The following is a 26,950-nucleotide window of genomic DNA, read 5'->3' as shown; positions in this document are numbered from 1 at the left end:
AAAGCATAAAGTATTTGACTCTCCCTTTTTATTCAAAGAATTTCAAAGAAATACATAATTATCAAAATGCTGTCCTCAAGTTGGTCTGACTCAAACATTTGAATTTCATATGAAGCTACAACTCATATTTCATGGCCATGGTGTTGTGGCAGCCCAACAAGCAGTTATAACTAATTACAGAATAGATACTACTGCTAACTGCGATGAAAGACATTTACTTTGGAGTTACAGTGGTGCAGATTGCCAGTTAACTCTTATATGCAGAGACTCTCACTTTTGTTCTGTCTATGAACTAGTATTTTAGTATTACAACTGGATACCAATGAAGGTGCAATCATGTCAGTGGTAGACCAAGGGCCAGATCCAGCACAAGGCAACCTAAGCAGCTGCCTAGGTCCCAGTGCTGGTAGGCAGATATGATAAACATTTAAAAAAAATAGTTTCACACATATCTCCCAACCCCCTCAACCCTGACTGTCCTGCCCATACCTCCCAACCTGGATTACCTTACTTTTCTTGGCTGCTCTGTTTTGCTTCTGTTTCATTGTCTGGAATAAACAGCATTCCAGCCAATGAAAGAGACATTCTGGAGCTACAATACAGGGGACTGGAAATCTGTACATCATGGTCTTTTTGTTTGCTGTTATTTTGCAGTACAGTGCAAAGATTTGGATAAAGAAGATAATATATTGTTCTGGTAATAATGATGATTGCAGAGGTTGCATGTGTCTGTGTGTGTTTGGGATGGACATCTCTCTGACATTTTCTTTTCTCTGGGCCAATTACCTCAGGGAATATATATGTGGTAGAGAGACATGTTTTGCCTCAGAAAGTCAAACATTGAACACTTTTCTGGCATTTTCTTTGTTCAGATTATTTCAGAGAGTCAGATCAACAGACATCTCTGACTGACTGGATCATGAGAAAACATCTTCTGGGGGCATGACCAGGATGCTGACAGGTTGACAGCACATTTTCTTAGCTCTGCTATCGAAATTATATTCTTGACAGAAAATTAAAACAACCTGGATTTGTAGACTTACTAATTCAATAGCTTCACATCTACTATAGTTCTTGGAAGTCAATATTGGATTATTTTATCTTAATTCATTGGATTTTCTGTCAAAATTTATTGAGAAAGGGCTCCAACTTCTCCTCAAGATGAGTTATTCAAAGAACAGTTCACAGGACCAGTCAATGAAGAAGGAACTACAATCCTTATTGTCTACTATGCAGGGTTTATCTTTGAAATTTGATAAGATGGACTCCTTTAAAGAAAAATGTACAAAACAAATGGAGCAGCTACAAGAAATAAGAGACATTAAATGACATGGAAGGCAGAATCACTGAACACAAACGTCAGTTAAATCTTCTCTCAAAACAAAATACTTCTTTACTAAACAAAGCTGATGAAATAGAAAACAAATCCAAAAGAAATAATCCGCATATCTATGCTTACCAAAAAAGACTGAAGGGTACAATATGGTAACGTTTCTTACTTCCTGGCTTCCGAGCATTTTGAATTTACCTGAGTCTCTTGCTTATGGAATTGAAACAGACCGTAGGTCACTGGCAGTTCGTTAAATATCCTAACAATATGAATAAAAATCCAAGATCAATAATAGTGAGGTTTCTTTCTTCCCAGGATAAAGAATTAATATTGAAAAAAGCATGAACAAATTCACCTGTTAAATTTAATGACAATGTTATAAGATTTGATAATGACTACTCATCAACAGTAATTTCTAAAAGAAAAGAATATTTACTTTTAATAAAAGAACTGAAGAAGAGACAATTCAATGTTCACTTGCTATTTCCTGCAAGATGTAAAGCCTTCTTTTCTGAAAGTTCTAAAATGTTTGATACACTGGATGTAGCTATATTCAGTTTAACTTCTGACACCATTTTAGACCACAGAGAAGAAGTGGACTGGTCTGGCTATCCCTAATATGTCAAGCTGAAAAAAAATGACTGGAAAATAATGGACAAGAAGAAGAGGCTAAAAGATCAATAACCTTTAAAACATTGCTTTTATGTATTATATGTATTTATTAAAAGGAATTATAATTATCTCAAATAATAATTTATAAAGCAACATCACACTAATAACAAAATGAAACCTTTTGATCAAAAGAACTCAATACTAAAAGGAAAAAAGGTAAAGGCATTTTATTCTTGTTTCCTTTTTTTTTGCTGTCATTAATTTAACTTTTTGATAAAGATTGAAATAGCATTTTGCATGTAACAAAAAATCTTAAAGAAAAACAGACAGTAATAATGTAAAATTCATATAAGAACAAAATAATATACTACTTATCTTTACCATTATATATGTGATTATAGTGCTAGAGTCTCTTTCTGCTTTACAAAAAGAATAGAATCATTTCTGCTGAATAGTTGCATACTGGAGCTGTTTGGTATACCCTAGATCAGCTTTATTACAAGCTGAGATAAGTACAAACTTGCAGTGTTATAAAATAGTACTGAATTTTATTTTTTCTGTTTGTTTCATTGAATATTGTGTTAAAAATAGTACTGCATTTATCTGCCTATTTGTTTACTGAAAATTGGAAGCTGTCTCTCCCTGTCTGCACTTAGTTTTCCCCACCCGCACGCCCTGTTCTTGTTGTGGTAGTAATCTTGGTGGCTTTGGAATTGACCGCCCCTCCTGTAAAATAGTGTTTGAACACTCCTCCTGGGCCCATCTCATTTGCTCACTCAACCAAGTACAGTGAGATCATATTTTGATTTCAGACACTCCTACCATTCCCATCTGTTCAGTCCCATCCCAGCTCTATCCTAGTCTAGTCTCATTAGCTTATCCTGCCTAATACAAAGAGAACATTTGAGTAGGCACACCCACTTAGGCCCTGAACTTGTCTGATTGAAGACTGCTGGAACAGGGCTCAGTTCTGTGGTTTTTTTACTGGTTAATTGGGTAATTTGTTCAAATCAGTTTGCTTGTTTTCTGTTGTTTTATATACATATATATATATATATATATATATATATATATATATATATATACATACATATATATATATATATATATATATATATATATATATAAAACAATTTGCACTTTATCTGCTTTTACTGTATTTGTGATTTTTCCTACTGTATTGCCTTATTTTGCTTTTGCCTCTTCATAAAAGTACTCAATTGTGTTTATTCTGCTGTATTTATTACTGCTTGGTAGTAGCCTGATTAAATTGTAACTGTTATTCTAAGTCTTTTGGTTATTTCACTTGGGCTTCAGACCAGTTGTTTTACATTAAGAAGGTTTGGGGTCTGCACTGTTGTGGCAGGACAGGTAGCTTACATCCTTCTAAGTTGGGAATTGCTAATTGAAGGCTCAGTGTCTGTTATTCTAAAAGTGTATTAGTTCTGGTTTAAGCACTTGGGCTCCAGGCCAGTTATTTTATATTAAGAAGGTCTGTGGTCTGCACTCTTGTGGGAGGAGAGGCTAGATTCTACCCTTCTGAGCTGGAAATTTCTGGTTAAAGGCTTATTGTGCCTGCTTATTTGATATGTTTATTTCCTAAATTTGTGCGCCTTGTTTGCTGTAGCCCAAAAGTTAGTAGTTTATTGGCCATTTTGGGCTAATTTCTATCTCTTTCATTTCCGACAAACTTTCAACTTAAGCACTCAAACCATTCATTTCACAGCCCAGCACTTCCTCAAAACTCATAGCAAGCACTAATTAACCTTAGCACTAGACCCCCTATACTGTCCAGAAGGACAAGGCTTTCTATTTGTCCCTACCAGCTAATCAGTAAAACAGCTCACTTTACCTATTCAGGCATGTCCAAAGGGCAGTTTCAGGTGTACTCTCCAGTCCAACTGGTGAATCTGGCATTTTGAGGCAATGTTACAACTGCCTCATGTACACAGACAACGCTCTCCTCCTACCACCAAACACTAATATATGCGAGAGATGCAATTATACAGCCAAACTGGAGGCAAAGCTCTCTCAACCCAAGAGTAGAACTGACAGTCAAGAGGAGAAGGAAAATTCTTGCAACACACCACCAATCTCACATAGACCTACTAAACCAACACTGGCAAATAACACATATAAATACACAAAAACATACTCGGAGGCTCTAAATAAAAATCTGCAAAAGCAACAGAGACCTCCAAAGCAGACACCCAAGCAACCTCCACACCCCATCACAAACCATGAAACACATACTTCACATAATCAGTGTGCCGTGCAATCACAGCCCTTAAGGCAAAATAACATACCCAACACACTAGTAATAGGCGACTCTATAGTCAGGAAAACTAATGTCCCACTAACTAGGCTGGACAAGGAGAAGGTTAGTTAGCTGCCTGTCGGGCACCAGGATCCGCCACATAACACAAGCACTCAGGTCACTCCAGAACAAGTACAAATATGACTCTGTCATTGTCCATGTTGGTGTGAATGACCTGAGACGGACCTCCCTGGACTACATGAAAAGAGACATGGAAGACCTCTCTAATCATGTAGCTCAGGCCTGTATGACCCTGACCCTGAGTAGCATCCTGCCCTCACCAAGAATGATGCCGCAGTATAAAGAAAAAATGATCAGTTTCAACAATTGGCTAAGTTTCTTGTGTCATTCAATGGGGATCCAATATCTGTCCCCCTGGGATGACATGCTCGATAAGCCACATTGCTTCGCAAGAGATGGCTTGCATCTGTCACCCTTAGGCTTTCAAATACTGGCCAAGGCTTTTGCCACCCCCATAGTGCCTTTTTTAGGCAAGGCTCAAAAGACAAACCCACCACCATAAATAGCACAAGTGACTAAAAACTGAGGGTTATGCTCCTCAACGCCAGAAGTCTAATCCTCAAAATGCATGCACTCGAGGCACTCCTCAGTATGGAGAACATCGATATCTGTGCAGTAACAGAAACCTGGTTTAAGGCTCCTGAGAGCACCCTAGCACTGCCAAGCTATAACTCATACCATACATTTTGGCCACAGAACCCGGAACGAAACACAAAAGGGTGTATCCATATTCATCAAGGATGCCCACACCTCCAAGTTAGTGGCACAGCACAATGTCTCAAAGATCATCCATGTGCAACTAACAATGGGTAAAACTGCAATTCAAATTGTAGCTTGCTACAGATCACCCACCATGACCCAGGACCCCCATTCCGCATTTCTGGAGACATTGGAAAATATGAAGGTCCTACCAAAGGCCCTAATATTGGGTGATTTCAATTACCCAAACATTTACTGGGAGAACTACTCAAGTACTAACTCCCTTGCCAGACACTTCCTAGAATTTATAAACTTGAACGCCCTGGATCAACTGGTCAACACCTCCCACCAGAGGTTTCAACATATTGGACCTGGTCATCACCAACATGGGCGACTGGTGTTCTACACCAGAGGTCAAACCCTTGCTGGTTAGATCAGACCATAGACTAATCACTCTGGATATCCACATTCCACCCCCACCCCCAATCAAGGAAACCATGTGAAAAACTTTTCAAAAGCAAACTTCACGTTACTTAAGACCAAGGTGGAAAGGTTCACAGCCCCCATGCTAAAGGACAACGCTGTCCAAGCTGCTGAATCCCTTACAAAGGCAGTCTATGAGCACCTGCAAGAATTCATGGATTGTGCTATCCCAAGCAAACCAAGACTCACTCCTCCAAGAAAAGGAAACCAGTTTGTTGGACCCCTGCCATAAACAAGCTATGCAATAGAAGGAGGAAACTAGTGCAGAGAAGAGTAAAATTCCAAGAAGGAAAGACACCCCTGATTAGTATCAGCAAGAAACTATGTTCCCTCATAAAATCATCCAAGGCTAGCTTCAAAAGAAAAATTGCCAAGGACTCCAAAGTTAACCACAAAGCGTTCTTTACCTATGTCAAAAACCTAAGTGGAAGCTGTCAGATCTGCTCTAAGTTAGTGCAGAATGGCACAATATACACTGAACCGACTGATATTGCCAACATTCTGGCAGACAGGTTTAGTGAAAACTTCACCCCTTACCCCCTAAAGGGCCCATAACCATATCAGAAGAATGTAGTGCCCCGGCAATTACTGACACACAGGTTAAAACAGCCCTATCCAAAGCCAAAAATACAGCTTCAATGGGACCAGACGGTGTCCCAGGCTGTGTCTTTCATGAGCTCCAAAATGAACTAACCCCTCACCTAAACACACTGTTCAAACTCAGCCTCTCTACAGGCTATGTACCCATACAGTGGCGCACAGCAACCATTATCCCACTCCACAAAGGTGGAGCCACAATGGACCTCGGAAACTATCACCCTATAAGCCTGTCTAGCCTGGTCTGCAAGGCTATGGAGTGCATCATCATGGAATTCATTAACAGAAACATTGGGAACCTTCAAACATTGGACCCTACCCAGTTTGGCTTTGTTAGGGGCAGATCATACTTCCTAAACCTGGTGGACTTCTTTGAGACAGTTGCCAAGGCTTTAGATGAGGGAAAGGAGGTCCATACAGCCTACCTAGACCTCACAAAGGATTTCAACACCATTCCCTATGCTGGTATTATAGACAAGCTCACCAGCCTGAATATAAACCCCTATGTCACGAGATGGGTTGCCAATTGGCTCATGGATAAACCCACACGGTGAGAGTTGCAGGCTCTAGATCCGACTATAAGCCAGTTACAAGTGGCATCCTCCAGGGCTCAGTCCTGGAACCCCTCCTGTTCGGTATATACTTTTCAGAGGTACAGGCAAGCACAGGAGGACTATGGCTGACCAAGTTCACAGAAGACTGCAAACTGGGGGCCATAATTGACTCTCCAGCTGATACAGACATCCTCCAGAAGGGTCTCACTGAGATGGATACCTGGTGTCAAAATCATGGCCTTAAGCTAAATGCCAAAAAGTACATAGTCATCCCCTTTGGAAAAAACAAAGTACCCGTGAACTACCACATACGTGGTAGTCCCCTAAATACAGAAAATGTAATAAGGTATCTGGGGACCCAAGTAGATAGTAATCTCTCCTTTGATAATCATATTGCCAAGGTGGTTAGAAAATCCTTCTATGTGGCCCACCTAATCACAAAAGGGTTCACATCTAGAACAAAAGAGGCTATTGTGCCCCTCTACTCATCACTCATTAGACCCATCATAGAGTACGATGCCCCATTTGGGATGTACCTTACAATACACCTGCAACAGCTGGAAAGACCACAGAAGTACCTCACCAAGAGGATTACTGGCCTCAAACATATGCCCTATGTAGCCCGACTGAAGAAACTCCAGCTGTACTCGGTTGCATACCGCTTACTCAGAGATGATCTCTGCCTGACATACAAGGCCATGTCCAACCCAGAATTGATGGACATGCTCCACCTGAAAAAAAACAATTTCCCAAGAGCCACACGCTCTAGGGATCTAAACCTCACTACAATGATAAATAGGATGTGCTGGAGGGATATAGTCCTGTCCCAGAGACTTCCCATGTTTTGGAACAAGATTCCAATCTACATTAGGCAGAGCCCCTCACTAACACTCTTCAAGAGAAACCTTGACGAGTGGATGGGAAACAGAAAATTTACCCCGGGCATCACTGCAGTGGCTCTGCTGGACAGAGGCACAGGGAACTAATGGCTCTGCTGGACAGAGGCACAGGGAACTAATCTAAGGGGTTGGCGAAAGCCAACACATTCTGGCTAGGCTTATAGATGCCCTCGGGCAGATAGACTAGTACGTACATATGAACCTATGAACCTAAGAGATCAAAGTGAAAGGGAAGCTTTTCTTGTAACATATCATACTGTTCATTTTTTTTAAATAGTACTGATATAATAAATTAATAATATTCTTAGAAAAGAAAACTGATCTTTAACAGCTGTTTATCTATTATATTTAATATTAGTATACTGAATTGACATAGAAGTCTTAAAATATTCGAAGTGCCTTAAAATGTTGACAGACTACTTTACAAATTCTTTACTTTGTTTCATGGTTTGAAATGCCTTAGTTACTGATATTTATTTGAAATGTAAGAAGAAGTTGTTTTTTTATATGCAGGGATGAAAAAAGAAGGGAAAATTTAAAATAACATTCACAGACGTTGTTTCATGGCTGTAATTCATTTTAGCCTGTTTAAAGTGTGTCTGGGTTACTTAAGCAGCCATATAGAGTGAAGAAAAGCTGTTAAACATTCCATAAGCTTGAAATACAAAATACGCACTTATTTTTCAGCTTCCTGCCAAGATTGTGAGCTAAAATGCTTCCTTTCCTTGCTTTTAGGGTGGTATTTTTCATATTAAACCATCTAGAAGCTAAAAATCCCTGTGTGAGCATGTGAATAGCACAAAACAAAACTAAACGGTGTGGGAATGATGTAAGCAGTCGGTTATAGGTTAACATGATCTGTTTGTCTTTTTTAAGCTTCTTAAAGGAAATTTATTTTAACTACATAAGAACTGTATTGTTGAAGGTGAGTAAAAATTAGTAAGTGAACTTTTAACAGAGACATCATGTAACTTAAAAAAATGATACAGTATATGTAGATTTTCTTTATAACATTCCAGTATTGACACAAATATAGGTAATATGCTAGAATAAATGATGTAAAGCAATTTCTCCAGGTTCAAATAAACACAAAAATTTAGTCATGCCTTTTTGGGAAATGCATTAAACAGAAAAAAAGTGAAATATGTACTATCTATAAAAGAGCTACTAGACAATATACAAGTCTTACATGTTATATTATTTTCTTACAAGCGTATGTACTATCATTTATTGACAATTTTCATTTCTACCAGTATACTTCCTGCTGATTGCTATATCTAATACATTAAATACACACGCAGTGCCCAGTCAATGATCACACAAGTGTAATTACCTGAGTCTATATCTGTGTACAGTTTAAAAAGATAAAACTAAAGTATTACTCCATTTTTAGTAGATAAAGTTTTATTAACTGGCAACCTTTGAATATTATGAGCAAATGTTAAAGTTATATGTAAATTACATTATTTTAACATCGAATAATACGATTATTATAATCATATAAATGGGATCAATATAATCACTTGGGTTTAAACATGTATATTGCAGATGGAAATATATTACAAAAAAAAGTAAAGAGATATAGTAATAGTAAGCTCCTTTCTCTTAAAGCAAACATGATTAGATAGACTAAGAAATGAGCCTTGGTAGGGATATTAGAGGAGATGGCTAAGCTATTCAAGAGTGGGGTTTGTTTCCCCATAGGAGGGTTGGATTGTTTTTATCTCAATTTGTAATGATTTATTCTTTAACTTTTTCATTGGGTGTCTATGATTTATAATTATTCTGCCACAAAAGAAGAGATTAAGGAATTTAGTTAAATATGTTTGTTCTCTAACAATAATATCTACATATGGCTAACCATTTTGGTAGTAGGAATCATACAATGAAATGTATTTCTATAAATGTAAATGGCTTAAATAACAGTTGTAAAAGGGCGAGTCTCTTACAATACTTGAAGATGTTCAAAGCTCAAATTATTTTCCAACAGGAGATGCACTTTGTGCAAGAGGATATAAACAAAAATCAACTCAAGTAATTATACAGTTTTAGTAAGTTCCCATTATAAACAAAAGAGGAGAGGAGTAGCAATTTTATTGAAAAAATCTATTTTAGTACCCCGCATCATAAACACATATCAAGATAAATCAGGGATGTTTGTTTAGTAATGATAATATTAAATGGGAAGATATATACACTACTAAATATTATTGGATACCTGGACTAGGAGTCAAAGTGGCCTAACAACATTTAGAATACATTATACATTACTCAAAAAGAAATACAATCATAGCAGGTAACTTCAATTGTATAATGAATGAATGTGATACTAATGGAAACAACACATGTAAGAAAGCAGCAACCACAAGGGTATTACCTGATTTTATTGAATGTTTTAATATTGTAGACATAAACGAATATGCTGATTCTAATACATTATTTTTACACACTATTCTCATCAACACGATACATAGTCAAGAATAGAAAGGGTATACATATCAAGAGACCTAACTACAAAACTAGATAATGTCAAAGTAATCATGTGTCCATTGTCAGACCATAATACAATTACTTTTGACTTAGACATGAATATGAAACAGAAAGTAACTGTAACCAGAATATCTTCATATATAATGAACATGAAAGATTTTAAGGAATTCTATGTTAACGAGATACAAAACTTTTTATATTTTTTTTGGCTGAATAAACATCCTTTTAATGTTATCTTGGTGGCATTTTCATGTCCCTTGGCACTTTTGAGACTTTATAAAATCAAAATGATTATTTTTCCTAAATTACTATACTTTATACAAGCCTTCTCAATTCATCTTTCTAAATCTTATATTGAACAATTTAATAAATTAATGCTAAAGTTTTATGGTACCTGATTAAACCCAGAATAGCAATAAATTATCATTTATCTGACTGGAAAGCAGGTGGAATTGGTCTTCCAGATATACAGATATATGCATTATCATCAATCATAAAGTCAATGTCATTATGGGTTAATACTACTTATTCAGCTGGTGGAAGCAATTACAAGAATGAATATGGCTAAAATCTGGTTCTAAGTTGTCATCACCTTATATAGAAATAGTATCAAATATTTTTCTTTGGATGATGAGAGAACATATAACCGAAAATAAACACAAATATATAAATTCCATATTCATAACATACATATTAAGTACATATAAGAACCTGTTGAATAAAAATCCTGACATAAAAGCTTGGACATTCTTCTTATACCCTCTTGCTTGCATACAGAACAATATTAACACATTTGATATGGATACAATTAAGATTCTCAGAAGGAATAAACTAGTCTATTGGCATCAACTGTTAGAATCTGGGCAAGTTCTAACAATGGAACAAATAAAAAGTAAATCTAACTTAGTAATGTGTGGCTAGTAATACAGAATTTAAGACAATATATTACAAATAGATTAGAAACAATGCAGTTAACAATTAAACAGAGTTCTAAATTTTATAGAGCACATGATTATCTTAAAAACTCAATCTGTTCAAGGAAAATGCCACTTATCAAATATTTATAAAATAATAAAAAAACTGTATCATAAAGAAAACCTTTGTGATTACTATAAAACAATTAATAATCAAATCCATAATGATAAAAAATGAATACTTTTCTCCTCAAAGTAAACAGGTTTATAACTATAATGGAAGCTATTCAAATGGAAGTTTATTCACAGATCCTATATAACACTAAATAAAATGGAGTTAATGTTTAAACATGATACTGGATGTTGGATTTGCAAAATAAAACTGAAACCAGATTGGAAACATATGTTTTATGATTGTCAACTGTTAAAAGCAGTTTGGGATAAAGTAATTTATTTCTTACAAGCAGTTTTTAATGATAAATTGCAACTATCCAAATCTTTAATTTTATTCAATGCACGTTTTCACACTTATGGACTTTATTAACCATAGCACGCAAGACCATTACAACAGACTGGAAAGGCTAAACTTCTCCTGCATTGAAAGGATACAGAAACATTGTATTAAATGTATCACAACTAGAACCAACCACCATCAGAAAAAGAACAGAAAGAATAACATCTTATTACACCTCATTACAGAAAGTGATTGAAATACTAGAGAAGAATGACTGTAATATCTTATGAAATTAATCTTGACTGGAAATGTAAACCATACTTGTTAATCTAGACACCCGTGTAAATAGTTGGTTTTGTTGTTACAGAATGTTTGCTGATACTAATTTGTTGTTAATCTGTATATATTGTATGTATATATGATGAAGATATGGAAACATATCTAATTGAAAAACTCAATAAAAATATTTGAGAAAAAAAGAAAACATTTTCTGGTAATGTAGTGCCATTCGTATTTTCTACTGCTAGTGCAATTCATGGTCAGAAAAAAAAACATGTAACTCCCATTTTTGCATCATAGTTATTAATTATTTGTTTTTCAATCTATTAACCAGATAAAGCCACATTTCAAGAGCACTATTTGGTTAACTTACTTCTTCAGAGTCATGCATTATGCAAATGGAGAGAGAAGAATCTAAGCCCAGATGCATATCTAAAGTGGGATAAAAGGGTCAGCTATAAAATGGTGGAAAGTGTTAGGGGGCTGAAATTTTAGATCCAGATCCATCTTCAGTGCATTAGCAGCATTCAGAAATGAATACCAGTAATCCATTTGCAATCTGAATGGAAGCACTTTGGCAATCTATATGTGGCATAAACTGTGGCAGCTGCTTGATACAAATGTAGCAAGCAGTTTGCTATAGTTTAAAATGGAAATATAAATGCTATAGCTTAAAATTGTTTTGCTTCAGAATTCGAAGGAGCTTCTTTTATTTTCAAGGGGTTGCCAGATTGAAGAATGATACCAGGTGCTATAATAGTTAGCTAATTTTCTGTCAAAGGCTGCACCCTAGACTACAAGAAACAGTTCATTAATAACTTATAACCTTACTCCTCTGCATTAACTGGTAGATTAACTACTTCATTTTCTGCAAAATCTTCGGGGGTTAAAATCTCTGAAGTATACTCTCAGCATGGCCGGCCTTAGGCATAGGCCAACTAGGCGGCCGCCTAGGGCGCCGGTGTAGCAGGGGCACTTTTCCAGTATTTATTTGGTGTAGGTAGACCAGGATGGGGGCACTAGGTAATGTGTTGGGGGGCACCGTGGAGCTGTTTTGCCTAGGGCACCAGTTGACCTAGGGCCACTCTCTCAGTAAGTAAAACCAGTCATTACAGTTTCATGTAATCATTCAGAAAATTCTTGTTGATGAAAACCTGTTGTTCTCTTAATAGTTTAATTGAATTAGAATAGTCTGCCTCTTATATGTCTTTGATTTTACAGAGCATCTCTAGTAATGCCTCATATGCATGCTTTGCCTCACATTCATTTCTTTGTCTTTTCAATTATTAATTAATATCAATCATAGCTCTTATTACTCAGATATTTTTTGTCTTTTTAAGGTGAATTAGAATTTTCTGGAATATAAGACCCTGAGAAGTTAATGAAATGGTTCCTGTAGTCAATAGTAGTCAGTGATAGAGTCCTTCCAGTTATGTCTGTTTACTTTGTGACTTTGAACAAATCACTTAAAATAAGAGTGCTCCTAAGTTACCCCTGAAAATTAACTCTTTTGTCTATTGGGTTTACTTGGTTCACAAATGCATAAGCTAATATTCAAAATGTGCCTCTTTTGGGGCCTTTGCATAGAAGATGAGAGATATTTTAAACTGTTCTTTGTAACATTTGTGGCTTTCTGACAGCTTATTTTAAACTGTAGTCACTAAATAATGACAGACATGAGCTTCAGCCTTTGCATCCTTCAGGAAATAGTTAATGAATTATGCAAATCTTGTTATTCTACCACTTTTCTATGTATAACAGAAATATTTATTTCTGGTTCTTGAGCACAGAGACTGAAAGGTTGGGGGGATGCAATGAGATGAATTGTAATGGTTCTGACAGCAGCAAGCAGAGTTACCTTTCTGCAGCAGTATTTATGAATTTATTCATTCATGTGCTCTCAGGTGTGCAGTCATAAAAGTGGCTGTAATCAGGATGTGTGTGTGAGAGAGAGAGAGTGAGAGAGAGAAAGGGCACACATATCCAATGGGTATAGTGTTTAACTGTGCCTAATATTTTCCCTCAAATATGTGGCTTTCTGGTAAAGTGCTGTGGACAGCAGTTACTAAATAATGACAAACATGAGATTCAGACCTCATACCTTTGAAAAATTCTTGGTAATGCAAAACCAGTTATATTAGCAACTTTGTAAGTAAATAAGACCAATATTTAAAATTGGCTCCTGATCTTAGGTGTTGGTCTCTGATTCTTGAGCTAAGAGTTTGGGAGACATGAGAGATGCAATGGGTTGCACTGTATGATTCTCACATGTGTAAGCTGAAATATACTGCTTAGTCATTATTTTTATTGGTTCATTCATCTGACAGCAAACAAACATTTTATGGGTACACAGTCATGTAAATGATTGTAACTGATGATCATGTGTGTGCGTGTGTGTGTGTGTGTGTGTGTGTGTGTGTGTGTGTGTGTGTGTGTGTGTATGTATGTATAATTCTTAGTTCATGCATCCCAGAGTAGTTATGGTTTTATGGAAGGAATCACTTTTAGTAAACAGGCGCAGCATCCTATGAAACATGTACTTTCAATATGTTTCTTTGTTTCTTTGTTTTGTTGACACTGTGTTTTATTATTTGGGGGTGAATAAAATGGACAGTATGAAGTCTATGAGTTTCACTATGAATACATTCTTAAATTAGCCTGCCTTTTGTAAGCACATGGGTGAGAAATACACCGTGATTTGGCTACAACAGTTTGTCTGACACTTATTGCACATGGTTAAGGTTATGAGCTGTTAAGCTGCATCCTGTAGTGTAGGAGTTGATTCCCTTTGCATTTGTTTTGTCTTGTCTGTGACTCTGACCAACTCACTTCGCCAAACACTGCCCCAGGCTGAGCCTGAAAACACTTGCATGCAGTGGGCTGCCCCAGGCTGTTAGCAAATACCTTACTTATATGTCTTTTGAATTCCTACACCCTTCTTAGAGCTTGTAATTTGTATTTTACTGTATACTATTTGATTATGAATCCCACCACATCTCTTGCAGTTTAATGGGTTACCCAATACATTGCTAATGCAAAGTCTGTTTTCAATGTGAGCGTGTCTTGTTTAGCAAATAGTTGTCAATTAATGTTCTTGCTATAAAATGTGAAATAAAAGTACTATATTTATATGTTGGCTTGCTACAATAAAATCTGAAATATTTTTTTTTTTTTGCACTTCAGTTGAAGACTTTAGGGGTTGGGCCACTGTACTGAGACTGGGCACTAGATGATTCAGCTACGTAGTCTTTTGGTATTATTGGAAGAATGGAAGGTCAGTATTAATAGTAGCCCATACTCTAAGTCTTGGACTAGAACATTTTTTGCAATGGATGTATGTGCTACAGGCTTGAGAAAGTGGGAAATGTGATAGCAGAGTTTTAAGTGTGACAATGTATAATTTTCAGTATATAAAGATAATGTGAGAGACTTAGATATATGTATTCCTTAGTGTAGGGGTTGGAATTATTGTGGTTATCTGTGATGTCCATGCTGAAAAGATGAAGCATTTTAAGTCGAGAAGCAAATAGCATAAAACTGCTCTTTTTATGATTTATTTTGAAGTGTGTATTATGGGTAAGTAACAAAGATTGGAAAAGGAATTTTGTAACTGTGTTTGGAGTTTAATTTGGCATTTGTCCAAATAAAACAGGAGGATGACATTGGCATAAAGAATGAAGCTTAATGAAGGATTGTTGTCTGAGATGTCATTTATGAATGAAGAAAAGAGGAGTGGGCCGCAAGACTGAGTCTTGAGGGACATCTGTGCTCATAGTAGCGTGAGAAGAAATTTGGTTATCGGTATGGCCTTGGAAAGTCCTGTTTTCTAAGTAGTTTTAAAACACTTTGATGGTGTTATCTGCAAAACTGAATTTTGTTAATTTGTTTAACAGTGTGACGATTGCGGAGAGATGGGCGAAGGCTGCCAGCCTAGTCAAATAGAATTTGATATATAATTCTGGCATTTGTAAATAAATGCAAAATGCAGGCATGTTTTCTTGAGTGTAAAAGAATACTGTAAAATGTGGAACTGCAAAATATGTGACAACATTGCACTCTACTGGCGCAGTGAAGCATGTTGTGACCCTTTCATGTTAGAATTCGGCTCCAGTGAGTCTGAATGAAGGTTTCATGCCCATTGTTTTAAAGCTAAAGTGTATGACCAGAATTTACATGTGGAAGGTGCTTTATTGTTCTGGTTTCTGCTAGAGTGTATATGTGAAATGCTTTGTACTGTTGTAAGTTTCTGAGCAGGTGTTAGATTGCTAAATAATGCAGTTTGTTTGCCTGGGAAAACCTAAGTGTCAACATGATGTAATTTGGGAGAGACCCAGCAGACATGTTTGTTAGTAATGTTTATATACTGTTTTCTCACAAGAGACTTGAAGCATTTTGATCTTGGATATCTAACTTAGCACTCTGCCTTAGCTCACATGTAAGTTTTAGCACTGTGATTTCTTGTAGGAATAGTTAAAGCTAGTAAAGATTAATTAGGTATTTTTCTTTGAAATCAGGCCTGTACTACTGCATTATTTTAAGTTTCTGTGTGATCTCTGAACTCTTAGATATCTCTGTGGTGTAGTACTTTTGTCTTGTGTTTTAATTATTTATTATTAAATATTTTTAAAATCTTCTACCTGTGGCTGGTGTATGTAGAGATAAAGTATGCTTTAGAGTACATTATATATTTATAGAGTTTATTGTAATAAGCCCTTCCAATAAGCCTTGAGACTGATTAGTCATACTACCATTGGATTATAATATTGCATAGTAATAATTGGACACCCTTTTAAGGGCCTTTTAGTAGCTGATAATTAACTGGGTGGTGGCAGGAATTACTACAATATGGTCTGGGTAATAGGGGCACAGCTGGAGAACCTGTGCCAGCCTTTTCCCGGGAAAGTCAGTGTGGTTGTATAACCTCATCTCAAAGTGTGTGTGTGTGTGTGTGTGTGTGTGTGTGTGTGTGTGTGTGTGTGTGTGTGTGTGTGTGTGTGTGTGTGTATGTATCAGCTACCTGGGCAGAGACATGAAGCACTGGTTGGACAGAGAGGGTACTGGAGGTTTTAGCTTGCCCAGTTAGGCTGAGACCTGACCCTATAGCTGTGCCAGTGGTGAGTCTTATTGGGGATCTGGTGAGCAAAGGAGCAACCAGCCCCATACTGACTGTGATCTCTATGTGCACTTAAGGGAAATTGTACTTTACTGTGTGTATTAGTTATCCTTTTCTTTTCTAGGAGACAACCTCCCTGGTGTTAGTGGTGAGGATTGAGGCTCCTTGATTGCTGGGCCAGGGCACGGCCGTCACAAACAGATGCTTAGTTTTGACAGGTTATAACATTGTTTTATGGTAATTAGGTTGAAACAGCCAAGTAATGGGATATAGGTATGACCTCGGGTGCCCAGGTCTATTACTCTGCCTAGGGCCCCATTTTATCAAGACCCAGCTCTGGGTAGAGCATTCCAAATAGGTCATGTCTTACACATTATGCAGAAGATTCATTAATATATGGTTTCTAACTGCTTACTGATTTCTAAATACTTTAAAAAGAACCCTAGACCAATAAGGAACCAATGTAGCATTATGTGTTTATCAGTTACTTGCTTTCTAATTTTGCATCAATTACATCTGTAAACAGTTTGTGCAACTTGTAAGCTGAAGTCACTGTTTTTAAAGAAAACTCCAATATATATTTCTTCTCATAATTGATCTTCTATGTAAAGCCTCAGTTTTCAATTTAAGTGTTTGGTACTATTTTGCAATTTATTTTACTCAACAAAATGTTCTACTGGGGACTACTACATCACTACATCAATACAATTTTGTTCTTCACTTCTTATAATGTCAGTGTTTTGAGTTGTTGACTTCTTAGAATGTCAGTAGGAAAGGTACTGGTGTGCAACTCGTTTTACTGAATTTCTTTCATGTGTGCTAAATTGTAGGTTGCATTTAAGTCATAACTTGCAAACTTAGTGCAAGAAACCTGGACAAAACCTAACATAATGGCAGACAAAGTCTCAAAAATAGGGACAGATTTTAAATATTGCTCTTATAGAAAGTTACTAGACTAACAGAATTTGTGCTGGCGTGAGTTTTCACAAGGACATGAAGTCTGAAACTCAAATCCATGTCATTATCTAGTGACCTCAGTCCTCAGTGATTTACCAGAAAAACACAAATTTTATGAGGAGCACACCAAAAATATGAGGTAAAAATATGGACATTCTGTGAAAATCTGGACAGTTGACAGGAATGATTTAAGTCATACTCTAGACAAAGGAGCTAAATTGCAAATGTTTTTAGTAGCCAAAGTTGCAGTCCAAGGAAGTTTTCAAAACATCCTCTACAATGTCTTAATTAGTCTCTACTTAAATACTTTGTGAATGATAGGTGCCACTTATAAAGCAGATTCAAAAAATTGTGTTATTCCAATGTTGTCCATAACATTCTGTAGTAATACAGGTACCATTTCATTGATCAAACTATGAGTATCTGTTTGATTATATACTGCAGTATAAATTATTCATTGTCTAAAGATAAACATATCTCCAAACATTAACTATTTTGAAAAGAACTTCACTTAATATGCTATGTGCATTTTATAACATTTTACTGATCTCAGCAATACAGTCTAAGAACGTAAAATAATGGGGAGCAACTAACACTGAAACTACAGAAAGAGTGTGGTCCCCTAAGTCAAGCAGGCTAAGGCTGAAATATCTGAAGAAGGATAAATGATAAGACCTTCTTTATCTGTAGTACAAAAATGGAATGAAGAAAGGGAAAGGCATTAAAACATTTCTGGGCAATAAACTATACTTCTGTAATATGCTAGGAAGCTAAGATATAAAACAACTATGGGATAAGATAAATTACGCTCCAAAGTGGGGTTATCTTTACAGATTTATAGATTTTAAGTTATTAATTCATTTCAGACACTGAAGTGAATGATTCCAAACCCCATGCTGAGCTGCTGCCGTCTATATTTCATCTATTATGTCATCCGTCAAAGTGTCAATAAATCTATTATTGAACAGAGTTACCAAATTTTCATTGTTTCAGCTTGCTAGACCTTTTTATTTTCTATAGCTGCCAATACAGTGCACCTCTAGAATCTGCCAATTAAGACTAGTGGAAGGGCTTACAGTTTAAAATGCTGCAGCTGAGGAGACAAGCGATACTAGCAGTAACCTTCACTTGTTATCATCGTCCATATATACTCATACTGCCTTACCTGCCCTCAATGCAGCTTTTCTTTCCTGGCTTGTGTTTTCTCAGTGATACACATCTGTTTTTTTTTTGGTATACTCCTACTGCATGTTTGGAGAGCACTATAAGCACTTGTTATTACCATTCCATTTTATGTATACCTTCTGAAAACGTTTTTGCATAGCACTTACTACAGCTTAAAAGTTTATATATTTTTCTCCCCTTGTCAGCATTTCCATTTACACTATATTATGCTTAGCAGGGTTCTTAATTAAACATTCTGGAAATTTGTGTCTTTCGGCATTTCCCGGTTAGGAGTCGCCACAGCGGAACTCCAGTCCGCTAATGATTGGCAGTAGATTTTTATGTGCTGGCTTGCCGGGCCTAACGCACAACCTTCAATGAAGGAACGCCCATTCACGCATGTCGCCACACAGAAGACGCTCTAACTAAGAATCTGTTTTGCTGCACCTGCACTTGCTAATTGCTTCCTGCTAAACCAGAAGGAGATGTATCCACATTGTTCTACTTCCACATATATATTACCAGCCACCCCCCTTATCCTACCTTATTTTCTTTCATATACACACCTGATTTCATATAATCAGCTCTAACCCCCTTACAAATTATACTTCAGATCCATACTTTTACCATGAAAGCTACTCCTCCCCCCTACAATCCATTCCATAACAATAACACCTATCCCTTCTGCAACAAATAAGATATAATTCCAATCACATAAGAGTAACTTTATTAAAACATCTAGTAATCTTTCATGCACTCTTCAATTAGCTTCTACTGAGTTTATGAAAACAGATCAAATATACAGGTCTTATTCTTCTCTTGCAGCTGTTCCCATTAGGGGTCACCACAGCAGATCACCTGTTTCCATTTCTTCCTGTCTTCTGCATCTTGCTCTGTCACACCATCCACCTGCATGTCCTCTCTCACCACATCCATAAACCTTATCTTAGGCCTTCCTCTTTTCCTCTTACCTGGCAGCTCCATCCTTACCATCCTTTTCCCAATATACCCAGCATCCCACCTCAGCACATGTCCAAACCAATGCAATCTCGCCTCTCTGACTTTGTCTCCAAACCGTCCAACCTGAGCTGACCCTCTAATATACTGATTCCTAATCCTGTCCATCCATGTCACACCCAGTGCAAATCTTAACATCTTTAACTCTGCCGCTTCCAGCTCTGACTCCTGCCTTTTTGTCAATGCCACCGTCTCCATCCCATACAACATAGCTGATTTCACTACCCTCTTGTAGACCTTCCCTTTCACTCTTACTGGTACCCGTCTCTCACAAATCACTCCTGACACCCTTCTCCACCCATTACACCCTGCCTGTACTATCTTCTTCACCTCTCTTCCACACTCACCATTACTCTGAACTGTTGATCCCAAGTACTTAAACTCATCCACCTTCGTCAACTCTACTCCCTGCATCCTCACCATTCCTCTATCCTCCATCTCATTCACACACATATATTCTGTCTTAGTCCTGCTGACCTTCATTCCTTTCCTGTCTAGAGTCTATCTCCAGCTCTCCAGGGTCTCCTCAACGTGGTCCCTACTCTCACTACAGATCACAATGTCATCTGCAAACATCATAGTCCATGGGGCCTCCTGTCTGATCTCATCTGTCAACCTGTCCATCACCATTGCAAATAAGAAAGGGCTCTGAGCTGATCCTTGATGTAACCCCAACTGCACCTTAAACGCATCTGTCACTCCCACTGCAGACTTCACCACTGTCACACTACCCTCATCCATATCCTGTACCACACTTACATACTTCTTTGCCACTCCTGACTTCCGCATACAATACAACTCCTTTCTAGGCACCCTATCATATGCTTTCTCCAAGTCCACAAAAACACAATGCAACTCCTTCTGACCTTCTTTATATTTCTCCATCAACACTCTCAGAGCAAACATCGCATCTGTAGTGCTTTTTCCCAGCATGAAACCATACTGCTGATCACTAATCATCACCTCCCTTCTTAATCTAGCTTACACTACTATTTCCCATAACTTCAAGCTGTGACTGATCAGGATGAAATCCAATTTCTGTTATTTATGCAGTATCTTAATGAAACAACATCATTTTTAAGATTTACAAGCCAGTATTCACGTGACCTTGTGAACTTTTTGGATGTTGGATGTTAGCATCTCACTCAATAGAGAAGGAGTGATAGAAACCTCACTTTATAGAAAATCTACCTGGAGAAATCATTATCTCCATAAGAACAGCATGCATCCAAGGCACATTACAAGTAATATAATGAAAAATGAGCTATCTAGAATTACAAAGAGATGTACACAAGAAGTAATGATTCAGCAAGAGATGGCTGACTTAAAAGAACACTTTCAGGCACGAGGCTATTCTAAAAATGACACAGACCCCACAGTGAATAGATTTCTAAGAAATCGATCACAGAATTCTGAAACAACTTTGGTTGAGAAGGAACATGGAACATCTCCTATGCGATTAATGATCACTTACAGCACTGATAATAGACAGGTTAAAGATATTATTCATAAGTACTGGCCAATTTTGACACAAGATGTGAAGCTGCAGGCTATAGTAGGTGATAAACCATATTTCAGCTACAAAAATAAGAAAAATATTAAGTAACTTTTGTGTATGAAAGATGGATTTCCTAAATCTAAAATAGTGGGATGCAAAGGTACATTCCAATGCGGAAATTGCTCCGCCTGTGAATATATTGATAATAGCAATGTCTTTAAACATCCAAGTATGGACAGAGACTTCATCTTTAATTGTAAAGCTACCTGTACCTCCCAAAATGTGGTTTATCTTGCCACTTGTAAAAATTGTATGTCGTTCTATGTTGGTAAAACTAACCAAATGTTTAAAAAGAGACTGTTACGACATCTAAGTGACATACGTAGAGAAGACACTCACAATGCTTTAGCGATACATATTTCCAAATTTCCCACTCATAGCTTTTTATTTAAAGTTATTGAGAAGGTGTATGAAGGAAATAGAAGAGGTGATCTATGTAATAAAATGGAACTATGTGAAACCCAGCAGTAGATTTGTTTACTCGAATGTGCAATGACAAAGTCGAGCAGTTAAGAATAGGGAAGGACACTAAACACTTTCATAATATAACATCACAGGAAAGACAAGCTTTGGTCAACCTACAGCACAATGAGGAAATAGTATTAAAACCTGCTGACAAAGGGGGAACCATTGTCGTTCTTTCATCTGAATGGTATAGAAATAAAATGCAAGAAATGTTGAATGATACAACAACTTATTTGGAAGTTAATTCACGTGAATTAGAAATGTATATAAAAAAGACCCAGGCTCAACTCTATAATATGCTGATAGAAGGCAGTATAAGTATCGACCAATATAATTTTTTCAATGTTATTCATCCTACTATTCCGTCTATCAGTGGACTTCCCAAGATACATAAAAACCTAATGGAACCACCCCTACACCCCATTGTGGCTGGGCAAGGATAGATTACGGAATTTAAGTCCATGTTTGTGGAGAAATAATTGAAAGAAATTCTATTAAGTATTCCTAGTGTCCTAAGGGACACAGATGATTTTCTGATGAAACTAAAAGAAGTTATGGACTCATTGATGGATAAAGCTGACTTACTGCTGACTACGATGGATGTTGCACGTCCATTTACCTCAATACCAAATGAATATGGGATTGAAGCTGTTGGGAGAGTAATTGGGGAGCCTCTGGAAACTAAAAATAGACTGTTACGACATCTAAGTGACATACGTAGAGAAGACACTCACAATGCTTTAGCGATACATATTTCCAAATTTCCCACTCATAGCTTTTTATTTAAAGTTACTGAGAAGCTGTATGAAGGAAATAGAAGAGGTGATCTATGTAATAAAAGGGAACTATGTGTAACAAAATGTATAGTGAATTTGCGAGCAGATCGCCCTCCAGGGCTGAATGTTGTAATTCCTCTGAAACCAACCTTGAAGGCCAGCAGACCTACTATTGGATAAGCAAGGAGGTGTGTCATCAACCTTCTATGTAGAATGGTTATGACCGTTTATGCTAATAGAGGTGTTGTCCTCAAAATGAGTTCCTATTGGTTAAAGGTTTCATATATTAATGAGTAATGGAGTCCCTAAAAATTTATGATCTGAAGAAGGTTTTACCGAAAGCACTTATCGATTGACTATTGGGATGTTCTATTTGGATTTATTTCTCTGTACTTTGTATTCAAGATCTTTTGTACTTATGTTTGAAAGAAATAACTCTAGTGTACAACGCTGAAAGTTTCAGCATACACGTGAAGCGTTCTAGGACATTACTGAGTGGCTCACCAGTACCGAAGGGTTTGTGTGATACAGTTGTCTCAGTTTTTGGGCCTTACGCTTATTTTAAAAGGTTTTACAACGATAGAAGGCCTCTTGTAATTGTTGATTGCATCAATTTTTGGAAGTGTTTCTGAATAGTTCATGGCTTTTATGCCTCAATATTAAATCTAAGCTAAATTAAAAAAAAAAGTTTTTTTGAAGTTATTTCTCCAACGGGAAATTTGTGAAAAGTAAATTCTATTTAGCCATGGAGTAGCGGCCTGATTTAACTATTATGATCCAAGATATAGGAACGTAGATATATATATATATATATATATATATATATATATATATATATATATACACATATATATATATACACATATATATGTATATATATATATATATATATATATATATATATATATATATATATATGTATATATATATATATATATATATATATATATATATATATATATATATATATATATATATATATATATATATATATATATATATATACGGGTCTACCTTAAAACGCCGAAAGTGCACAACGCCGATGACAAGAACACCGACACCGGAAGATCGACAATGGAGAACACCAACAGTTGAGAATCCCGATGCTGAGAACACCGACATGTTAAGGTAAGTCTGCGATAGGGACGGACATTAGGGTAGAGTGCGGGTCAGGTAAGTGTGCGATAGTGATGGACTTTAGGTTTGGGGCAGGTTAAGTGAGTTAGGGTTAGGGTGCGGGTAAGGTAAGTGTGCGATAGTGACGGACCTTAGGGTTAGGGTTTGGGTTAAGTTTAGTGCATAGATAGTTGTGCATGTAAGGTTTAGTGTAGGTTTGTAAGGTTTTTGATGTGCTTGTGTTGTGTATGTGTTTTTCGGGAAGGGTATTTGTTTTGTTAATTGTCAGGATTTTGGTTTGTCGGGCATATGAAGTTTCGTGTTTTTGAACTTTCTTTTTTTGTCGTTTTTTTCGTGTCTGTTATTTCATTGTCGGTGTTTTGGTGTGTTGATGTTGTCAGGTAGACCCATATATACACACACACACACACACACACATATATATATATATATATATATATATATAAATATATTTATATAAAAAACAATCTCTCCATAAATTATTACATCCCTGGTACTACCAGAAAATAATTCTATTTCCCTCTTCTCTTGCGGATTCTTGCCCAAATTGAAGTCTGTCCTAAATCCCTTTCACTCTGCTCTTATTCATAGAATACAGTGGTCCATTTGGCATGCATCACTCTAAACAACTCTCCCATCTAGAAAGATCATAGAATTTTATAACCAAAAGAAAGCAAGGTTTAAAGACATATTTTGGTTTGGAGAGAATAAAAGCCATTTCCTACTTTTTTGTTATATAGAGTCCTGGGATTATCATTAACTTACTTGCTTCTCTGAGATAACATCAGAATACTTGCTGACATAGTCACATGCACAGCCTCTACTCTATGCTGTTCCATAGCAAGAAAATTTATCACAACTCTCAAATCCACAAGATGTCTTCTAGTCAGCCCATGAACCCTCTTGTACCTTCCATAATATATTGAGTACACTGCAGCCATGTCAAGCAAATATATAAAGCACAAATAATGACACCTAACACACAGAGAAAATATATAGCAGACACAAGTATTGAAAACACACAGGATTCTAACAATGCCATGGTGAGATGGGAGAAATATGAGTGTTACTGGGCAACATGCACATGAATGGGGGTGAGAGGGATAAGGATCATGTGCTTGAATGGTGAGCTGATGGATATGCAATGTGCACATATATAGTGAGGAGAGGTATGTGCATTATGCATGTGTATGATAAGCAGATGAATATGATGCATGGCACATGTATGGTGAGGGGAGGGTTAACCGGTATACACATATATGGTGAGGAAAGGGATATGTAGCATGTACCTGTACATTGAGAAAAGGCATATTCAGCATGCACATATATGGTGATGGGAGGGATATGTAGCATGTGCATATATAATGAGGACAGGGATATGTAGCATGTACATGTATGGTAAGGAGACAGTTAACCAGCATTTGTATGATGAGGAGAGGGATATGTAGCATGCATACGTCTCTCTTTATATATATATATATATATATATATATATATATATATATATATATATATATATAGTGAGAGTGAGAGAGAGAGAGAGAGCGTGAGGAGAGGGAAGTGCAGCATGTGTGTATGAAGTGGAAAAGAAAGGCCAAGGTGCACATGTATACTGAAAAGAGGGATATGCAGCACACCCATTTATAGTGAGAAGAGGAATGTGCAGCATACACATGCATGGTGAGAAGTGGGATAACTAGTGGGCACTCATATGGTAAGGAGAGGGCTATGCAGTGTAGACATATATAATGAGGAGAAGGATATGTAGTGGGTACATGTATGATGAGGAAAGGAATATTCATTGAGTACATTGGTTATCTTTAATATTAAGTTAGAGTTGCTGGTGCTATGTCAGACTCCAAGCCGGTCACAAGTGGTGTCCCACAGGGCTCGGTCCTTGGCCCCCTATTGTTCAGCATCTACTTCTCAGAAGTACAGGCCAACATGGGAGGACTTTGGCTGACAAAGTTTGCAGATGACTGCAAACTGGGCGCCATAGTGGAAAGTGCATCGGACACGGATATCCTTCAGAAGGGACTCACGGAAACAGATAGCTGGTGCCAGAGCCATGGCCTGAAGTTAAACGCCAAAAATGTATAGTCATACCCTTCGGGAAAAACAAGGTAACCCCAAGCTACCATATAGGTGGCAATCCACTAAGCACAGAAGAAGTTATCAGGGACCTGGGGACCCAGGTTGACAGTGGCCTTTCTTTTGACACTCACGTTGCTAAAGTGGTTAGAAAGACCTTCTACATTGCCCACCTGATCATGAAGGGATTCACATCCAGATCTAGTGAGGTCATTGTTCCCTGTACTCTTCACTTATCAGACCAATGATCGAGTACAATGCCCCATTCGGGATGTATCTCACCCGACATCTGCAGCAATTGGAGAGACCCCAAAAGTTCCTCACCAAAAGGATAAAGGGACTCCAAAATCTGTCATATGCTGCCAGATTGAAGAAACTCCAGCTCTATTCAGTCGCATACCGTCTGCTCAGAGGTGACATGTGCCTGACATACAAGGCCATGTCCAACCCGGAATTAATGGACATGCTCCACCTCAAAAAATCCAAATCCACCAAAACCACTAGAGCAAGCGACTTAAACCTTAGCACGGATATAAATAGGATGTGCTGGAGGGATAGATTTATCACTCAGAGACTCCCTATGCTGTGGAATAAAATCCCGGTCCATGTGACACAGAGCACCTTGCTGGCTCTGTTCAAGAGAAATCTTGACCTGTGGATGGGAGATTGTAGGTTTACCCCGGGAATCATCTCTGTGTCACTGCTGGACAGAGGCACAACAAACCAATGGGTACAGTATTTTTTCATATAAGGGGTGGCATAAGCCACAAAACTTTGGGCTAGGCTTATAAATGCCTTAGGGCAGATAGCCTGGTATAAACCTATGAACCTATGAACCTAAGTCTCTTTGATATTAAATGTTAACAATGCCACCATATAAACTATCACACGCTTCAAATACCTTGACATTTAACTAGACCAATATCTTAACTTTCAACTATAATTTGAAAACACATGCAGAAAGATCAACACACTACTGTTCTGAGCAAGCTTGCTATCACCTCTTCTATCCAGTCCAGCCAA

At 37.2% G+C, this 26,950-nt stretch overlaps 1 long non-coding RNA gene across 1 annotated transcript in view; it reads right to left on the bottom strand.

Moving 5' to 3' along the window:
- Positions 1-26,950, bottom strand: part of LOC122789736 — an 821,846-nt gene that overhangs the window by 493,826 nt on the left and 301,070 nt on the right. The window contains exon 2 of the long non-coding RNA XR_006362868.1: positions 1,460-1,589. This is a non-coding gene — a long non-coding RNA (uncharacterized LOC122789736). The remainder of the gene's footprint in view (positions 1-1,459; positions 1,590-26,950) is intronic.

The sequence above is a fragment of the Protopterus annectens genome, chromosome 15.part0 (genome assembly GCF_019279795.1).
Source record: "Protopterus annectens isolate FY-2018-M chromosome 15.part0, PAN1.0, whole genome shotgun sequence".
Taxonomy (NCBI): Eukaryota; Metazoa; Chordata; order Ceratodontiformes; family Protopteridae; genus Protopterus; species Protopterus annectens.
This window is presented reverse-complemented; position numbering and strand designations above follow the sequence as displayed.